At 36.9% G+C, this 8,843-nt stretch overlaps 1 pseudogene across 1 annotated transcript; it reads right to left on the reverse strand.

The window, feature by feature from the left end:
• Positions 1–4,561: 4,561 nt before the first annotated feature.
• Positions 4,562–7,739, reverse strand: LOC149218960 (arogenate dehydrogenase 2, chloroplastic pseudogene; annotated as a pseudogene). The gene is made up of 2 exons (XR_016249201.1): positions 6,124–7,739; positions 4,562–5,018 (listed from the first exon to the last, which is right to left on the reverse strand). The product of XR_016249201.1 is annotated as an arogenate dehydrogenase 2, chloroplastic pseudogene (transcript).
• Positions 7,740–8,843: the final 1,104 nt, after the last annotated feature.

Genomic DNA, 8,843 nt, shown 5'->3' on the forward strand with positions numbered 1-8,843 from the left:
TACATTCACTGAAAGAGAGTTTCCAGTTATAGGCTAGAAACACTATACTTCCTATGAAAGTGAAAATGTTTAAAAGAGTTTCCTTTAGCTTAATGATTCAAAAGGGTTTGAGTTTCCAGTTATAGGCTAGAAACACTATACTTCCTATGAAAATGAAAATGTTTAAAAGAGTTTCCTTTAGCTTAATGATTCAAAAGGATTTGTAAGATGGTAAAGATGGAAATCCCTTTTTACTTGTATTCTAATCTTCTAATCTGTCAGTCTTCATGTTTCTCACCGTAATAAAACAAATTGAGTCACCAAAGGAGCGAACAAAAATCCCCTTTTTCGCTAGGCTCGTGAATAGGTTGGGCGGGCAATTAGGTGGAATTCATCACAAACCTTTTCGTAAAAAACCATTCTAATATTTGCTTGGAGTAAAAATAAAACCAATTAACTCAATCACTATAAAAATTATTCACCTAAATTATATCTGACATTTAGCCTCCATGTTCGATGTAAATCAAACCTCGGAGATTTGCAGCAAACAGTTCGGTGTTACGAAGTGCAAATTTTTTGGATTTATTTGTTTACTAAAAATTTGTTGGTTTAATCAACAATTCTTGAAGTCATTGGAGTCCCGAATGTCGAAGATAAAGATGCGGTCTTGATGGAAGGGCCACAGCTTTTTCAACATTCAGGACTGGCGCTCTGTCCATGGTATTACTCTTTGCAAATAGAAATCCCCCATTCTTTTTTCCTTTTTCCTTTTTCGCTCGGCTCATGAATAGGTTGGGCGGCCAATTAGGTGGAATTCATCACAAACCTTTTGGTAAAAAACCATTCTAATATTTTCTTGGAGTAAAAATAAAAACCAATTAACTCAATCACTATAAAAATTATTTACCTAAATTATATCTGACATTAAGCCTCCATGTTCAGTGTAAATCAAAGCTAGGAGATTTGCAGCAAACAGTTCAGTGTTAAGAAGTGCAAATTTCTTGGATTTATTTGTTTACTAAAATTTTTGTTGGTTTAATTAGTAATTTTTGAAGTCATTGAAGTCCAGAATGCCGAAGATAAAGATACAGTCTTGATGGGAGGGCCACAACGTTTTCAACATTCAAGATTGGTGCTCTGTCCATGGTATGACACTTTTAACTCGAGTTCAGCTTCGTGAGATAGGATCTACATCTAAGTTCATCTTTCAGGGTTGTCGCTGCACCACTAGCCATGGCAGGGGTTCCCTATTTACTAGTGTAGATGTTTGTAAATAATTCCACCAATGAAACTAACATTTTGCTCAGTTTCAGAGTAGCAACTAGTCTGAGCAGTATATTACATTTGATCAAGCAAAATTGAATAGATTTTGAAACAAACATTGTTGGAGCCAAACATCCAAACATTCCAAGTGGATTGTTCGAGAAGGTGTTGCAAGTCCTCCTCTGTTGCAATTTAGGAAATGAAGCTTGCTTCCGAGTTGCCATGTGTTGTAGAGAGGAGAGGAAATGAAGCTTGCTATTTGGTTGTCGACTTGTTGCAGGTTGCCGACTTGTTGATGGCGGGAAAATGGGTGTGCATCCCGAGATCAGAATAGGCGATCAATATTTTGCGTATCTCTATTTCATATTCGTCATCAGGTTGCATTCAATGAGAAATACCTTGGTACGAGATGCAGCCAGCAAAGGGATGGTGATGGTCTTATGTTATGCATAGATGTGGATGTATGTCATGGTACTGTGTCAGGCTCTGTTAAGGGTCTTAAATAACATATAGCATGGGATATATTGATCGCTGCTAGGTGGACAGATGTAACCTTGATTCAAACCTTCAAAGTAGATTATGTCAAGGCTTCTTTAAAACAAGGGAAACAAGGGCACGTCCTCCTCGTCCAGAATATTTGGAGGCAAATATTTTTTCCCCTGCATTACGTTCAATGGGCACTTCATTAAGGCAAACTCCCTGTGACATGCTAAAACATGGATGTTGGCAAGACTGTATGGTCGGGCATATGCCCTACCTTTCTTCTCTCCACCTCATATCTTTGTACGCTGAAGTGTCTTGGCAAGCATTATGTTATCTCCTCATCATGGTTCATCATGGTTTTGGGTATTGTGAATAACGTAATATGGCAAACTAATTTCTTTTTGGAGTTTTGGATATTGTCTTTTTTTTGTGAATGTTTAGGATTGTGCAAGCATTGTTACCACATGTATTTCTTGCAGTTACGAGGCAATGTTCTTGTTGTTTAGGATTGTATAAGTATTGTTATCACATGTATTTCTTGCAGTTAGGAGGCGATGTTATTATTTGATTGTTTGTTATATTTTGATTTGAAATGGATTACCATATAATTTCGGATTTTGATCATTTTTCAATAGAAAAATTGGGGGCTATGGAGTGAGCTTATTTTAGAGATAGGTTTTACTTTGGTGATTTGCAACTTGAAACTTCTAAAGCCCTTTTTAAACATTAAACCATTGTTTTGGGGTCCAAACTTTGCAACAGCTGAGTAATGAGAAGAATACTGTTGTTTTTCACATCAGCTACAAGAAAAAAAGCAGAGATCCGACTGAGCTTTCACGAAATAACAAATCAATGAATAATAAACCTAAGCTTTATTAGCCCACCAATGACAAGAAAACACTCATCACTCAGAGATTTTACAGAAATAACAGTATTGTTCTTACTCGTCAGCTTTTAGAGCTGTATGGTGCTATGGGGAATATAACAGTATAGCGCATCCCTTCAAGTAACATATCCGGTTCCAGGAAAACAAAAATAAAACAGGCAACCCAAAAAAAAAATTGCAACGTTACCGATTAAATGTTTGAACCCACATTCATGGTATGATTAAACTGTGAATGTTCAAGATTATATGCAACTTGGTTTGCCTTCCTTAATTAAGGATACAGTAGAAAACAACCGGGATTCCCCAATATTCACTCATGATAACTGGAATCTAAAATAGAGTTCCCACATATTGCCATGATCTATTAGATTTTGCAGCTAATTAGCAGGTTGGCACATCAAATCCTACTATAAGACAAAAATGAAATGAAATGAGAAAGGTAGGTCAATGGGACCATACAGTGTTCGCAAAGGGATTATTTAGCCATAAAGTTACAGAAAAGTTCCATTTTTGGGGAAAAATTAACGGCCACTGCATTAGAAGTGTTTTGACAAGTGCCAGAGAACTTATATCTGGTATTTGTCCTTCCGAAACTGATCATTTTCTGACCCCTTCCAGAAAAGTGAATGTGAATTCAAAAAAACACATCCAAATAAAAAATAGAAGAACCACTGTGTATAATTTACAACAGCCCACACTATTCTGTTCGAGCAAATATAGAAGAACTAAAGATTATAAGAGCCAGCAATATTTTCATTTATTAGAAATGCAATACAGCCATATTGCATTCATCAACCTCTTTCACTCATCTTTGAATTCAACCAATGCCTACTCGCTCCATGTAGAATCATTCAATATTGAATGCAGATTTCTGGATCACTATGGAACCCAATGTTACTTCAGAGCAGGAGCGACATTTTCAGAAGCTCCCAGTTTGGGAGTGAATCCCGGAGCATTTTTTATATAATATATATATTTTTTATATTTTGATACATATATGTCAACAAAAACATGTAGAATAATGAATTAGATATAGAAAACATAAAAAAGCATAGATTGAACCATATAACAATAATCATCTAGAAGTTATAATCTTCATCAACCACGTCCACAAGTTAGTAACATGGTAACATACAACATATTGAGTCTCATGATTCATCAATCTTAAAGTTTCAAGCTTTCAAAATTCAATATATAACATTTATCATCATTGATCACCAAAGTTGTACCTGTAAGCTAAGTGTAACCATTACAATAAATAATATTTAACATGAAATGAAATGTTATAAAATGAAATGAAATGAAACAACTTTCAACTTTCATGAAGTATCATATTCATAATTCATTACTAATGAGTTATAATTGTCAACTTCAAACTTAAATTGTCATATATTGTTTAAAAATATATCGTAATAAATATGAAAGTCAATAGTTATAAAAGCTACTAGAAACTAGAAAAGAGAAGTAAATCTATTATCTATTTCTTATGCTTGGGCCTCTTGCCACCACGAGAAATGTCTAATTTTTTAGTCTTGTTGGAAAATCAGGATCTTTGTCATTAATATGATAATATCACCCTCTAAGCATTAATATCCAGAGGTATCTTTGTCATTACCTTTGTATCTGTATAGGGATCTTTGTCATTAATATCACCCTCTAAGCATTAACATAAGATAGAAAAAGCATAGCATGTCAAGTCAAGATTTTGTTTGAGTGATGCGTACATTTTTAGGAGGGTCATGATAGAGGAGTTCGACAACCCATGTCACTAACATCAAGGTACATAGAGGGATTGGTGCTCTTGATTAAATACGAGTTCCATACCCTAATACATGACAAAATTCAATGGAAACATTGCAATCCCTCAATCCCTCAATCCTGAAAAACTGATAAGTCTGCTGGATTTTGAATGAAATCTAAAATTCTACTTTTTCCATATGAAATCCAATGAGGCCGGAACCACTCTCAAACATCCTGAGTCATTTTATAATAATGTTAAAAATTTAAGTAAAAGGATGAAAATGAAGATTAAGGAGAATATCACTTTTACCATGAATAGCGTATCAATACTAGGGCGTAGACTTGATCATTAAGTTGCCCCACTCAAAAAATCATTTGCTTCTTTCAAAAAAAATTGCATTTCAAACATTACTACAAAAAAACAACTACAAAAAAGGCAAAATGCTCCCGAAAAGGTAGGGAGCGAAATTTTTTTAGTGAGCGCGCTCCCAAGTCGCTCCCTCCCAGAGCACGGATTGGGAGCGGGATCGGGGGTGGGGAGGGGGGGCGCTCCCCCGCAACACTGATGCAACCATTTATCTTGGTTTTCTTCTCACATCAGCACCATCCCTTTAACCATTTCATCTTGAACTACATTCTTGAATTCATTATTATCTACTAATGGTACCTACAACGAACATATCCAATAAGAACAAAGAATACATCAATATGAAAGTTTCTAAAAAATTGCAAAACCTACAAGCTCCACATGGATTAGTGACCATTCTTCTGATTTTTGGCAAATTTTTGCTTTTGGAGAAAAGAACGAAAAAATGCATATTATAAAAACACTTTTTCTTTTATTGTAATTTCTAGGATCTCAATTAGTTTTTAGATAGCCCTAGGTTAGGTGCTTAATAGATCCCGAGTTAAGATGGATCTACATTAGTTATAATTATAGAAATAACACATTATCCTGAGCTACCTGAGCTGTAGATGCACCTTGCTACTCTCAGTGCAACCAAAAGCCACTTCCCAACCATTGCCAGAAAAAGAAAAATCCAGGATCGGTAGGAATGTGATTTACTATGTATGTAAAGTATCAAGAGAACACATGGTGAAATAAGAGTATGATAGTCTTGGTGAAATAAGAGTATGATAGTCTCCGAGATTGTATGCAACTTGGTTTACCTTTCTTGGTTAAGCGTGCAATAGAAAATAACAGGCTTTAGCCAAAGTCCAGCCATGATAAGTGAAATTTAAAATTGGGGTTCCTACACATTATGATGAATTTTGAGATTTTGCAATTGAGAGGTAAAGTTGGCATAAAATAACAGGGTTTTACCGAAGTTCAGTGAAGATAACTGAGATTTGAAATTAGAGTTCTACGTATTATCATGATATATGAGATTTTGCAATTTTGGCATAAAATAACAGGGTTTTGCCAAAGTTCAGTCATGATAACTGACATTTAAGATAAAGTTCCTACATATTATCATGATCTAAGAATTTTGCAACTGATTAGCAGGTTGACAAAAATTAGAAGGTTTTGCCAAAGTTCAGTCATGATATTCTCATGAACTATGAATTTTTGCAATTCATTATCAGGTTGGCATTTCAAATCCTTCTACAAGACAGAAATGAAACGACAATGTGGCTCAAGAGTACAAACGGGAAACACGAGTACTTAGTTCATCTCCTTAGAGATTAACGAATCTAGGCTAGGCCATCCACAGTGCAGTAAAATTACAAAATAAAATAACAAAGCGTTTAACAGAGTTCAGATAACATACTGAATACAGACGCCACTTCAAACAAATCGAATTCTTATACTTCTTAATTTGAACCCGAAACCTCGTCGATTCTTCGCCCGATAACATTCTCGTCCACACCATTCTGAGAAACCGAATTCTCTTCCACAACACCATTCGCAGAAGCCGAACCGTCTTGCACAAAACCATTCACGGAAGACGAATTCTCCTTCAGAACGTCATTCCCACTGCTTGAAACTCCCCCAAACAGCTGCCTTCTGAGTATGTCGTGTAGCCGCCCAACCAGCTGCTTCTTGAGTGAATCGAACGCCATATCTAACCTTTCGAGCTGTTCAGTCGAATTGACATTATACATGAAGAGCCCGTAATAAAGATCAAAACTATCTCCGGCAGTATTCCGGGCCACTTCCAGTAATTTTTCATAACCCTTGGTGGCAATCGGAGTGGACTCCAAGCCCAGACCCCCCAGCATCCTCCCAACGGTGTGAGTAATGAATTGGCTCTCCGCGGCATAGCGATCATGTTCTGCACATGACATCTCAACCATTCGACAGCCCTCGCGCGAAAATATATTGAGAAAACGCTCGCACCGTTTGGCTCTCAAACCCTCGTTCAAAACCCTAACCTTATCGTAAACAAAAGGGAGGCCACCCCAGCCGTCCTTGCCGCTCTCGGGGCCGAACATGGGATGAGTGCACAGCACATCGAACTCGGCTGGCAAAACCTGCAGGAACAGCCGGCGCGGGAACTCTTTCACAGACAAGACATCTGCGAAAAGCGTGCTCCTTTTCAGGCGCTGCGTCGGCAGCGATTTAAGCACGGCCTCCACCGAAATGATGGACGAGCACAACAGTATGATCTCTGGATGCTCTTCACAGAAATCATCCGCGTCTCTGAAGAATCGAACCCCCATTCTTGCGGCGGCATTCGTGTAGTCCGTTCTGGAATGGGCGAGCACCGTGTGGCCCTGTTTCACCATGGTTTGCGCCAGAAATTGGCCGTAGTTTCCAAACCCTACGATGCCGATCTTTAAAGGCTTTTCTTCTTCTTCATAATCAAGGGGCCCCGCGGCGTCCATTGCTCTGATTCTTGAGAGTCTCGGCAGGGCGGACCGTGTAGGGGTCTGCTGCTGGATTCCATGAGAAACAAAGAGGCGCTGTGGAGGAGAGAGTTTTGCGAGAAAAGGACTTAGTGCTGGAGGGCATTGCTTAAAACAAAGCAGGCGAGACCTTGATGAATATGGCGCTGGCGAGATGCAGTGAGCATGGGACTGAGGATATCTGAGAACGTTGAAACGACCTTCCATGATTGAAATACTACATTACGCCAAAGGAGCTCGGGGATCTGTATTAATTGCCCTGAAGGTTTTACCTGGAAAACCTATCCAAGGATCCGGAGAAGCTGATCATATAGAAAAAAGTTAAAATACCTAACAAAAGGATATGATTTCATTTGACTATTTTGATCGAAATTTTAGGCGAGATCGAGAGTTTAAACAGAAATCAAGTTCTATGTAAGGGTTTCTGTTTCATTTAAAATTATTTAGAGTTTTCTAAAATTTTGTCAAATTTCTGTTGGAAAGAAAGTTACAGAGTCTCCCACTTGGGAAAAACTCTGACTCAGCTATGGCGACAATAATGTCATTGGAGTTGTATGTAGAAAATATGGTGTTATCATAATCAAAGAGTTAAAAGTCTTCGGAATGGGAGTTACATATAAATAATCCAAGTTAAATTTTGATTAATTAATCCAATTGAACTTCAAATTTTAATTAATTTAAGTTTAGATTTTAATGAGTACAGAGATTTTTTTTCTTAACCTTTTTACATTTGGATATAGATAGTTAACCAAAATGCTAAACAGACTCTGTTCTTCAAAGTTGAAACATGTAGGACAGAGTCAACAATCTTTCTACTGACGAATATGGATCAATTTAACATGATAGTATTTGCTTGCAGAGAGCTCTGATGGTCCATTGGAAACAATCCCCTTGCAGTCACAGGATGAGATTCAGGATACCATAAGATGAAGGCGATGTGCTTGGCGGAATTGTGATTATGTGGCACTGCAGAAGGATCCAGAGTCTGCATCTCATCATCCGTTTCAGTTGCTGTTACTATAAGCGATATGGTGAAAGCTTGATTTGTGATACTTCCCAATATAATAATAATTTACAAAATGAAATTCACAGCCATAGCAGAATACAAAGTAAAATAGAATGACTATTTTGTGATACTTCCCAATATAATAATAATTTACAAAATGAAATTCACAGCCATAGCAGAATACAAAGTAAAATAGAATGACTATGATCTCTCTTCGTATTTACCAGTCATGATGTACAGAGTTTTCTATTTCACAGCCATAGCAGACTACAAAGTAAAATAGAATGACTATGATCTGTCTTCATATTTACCGGTCATGATTTAGAGAGCTTTCTAATTCACAGACATAGCAGACTACAAAGTAAAATAGAATGACTATGATCTCTCTTCATATTTACCCGTCATGATGTACAGAGCTTTCTATTATAAATGAAAAATATTGGATCATAATATTGTTAAAAGGTGGGAAGTATTTTTTTATTTTAATTATATAATAATAATAATAATAATAATATCTATTTTTAAAGTCACAGCCAAGCCAGACACCAAATTGGTGTATGAAACCCCTTTGTTTGTGGGACTTTCTATTTCACAGCCATAGTAGACTACAAAGTAAAATAGAATGACTATGATCTC

This window comes from Pinus tabuliformis, chromosome Q, assembly GCF_031772625.1.
Source record: "Pinus tabuliformis cultivar Carrire ecotype Pingquan chromosome Q, CPIR1, whole genome shotgun sequence".
NCBI lineage: Eukaryota > Viridiplantae > Streptophyta > Pinopsida > Pinales > Pinaceae > Pinus > Pinus tabuliformis.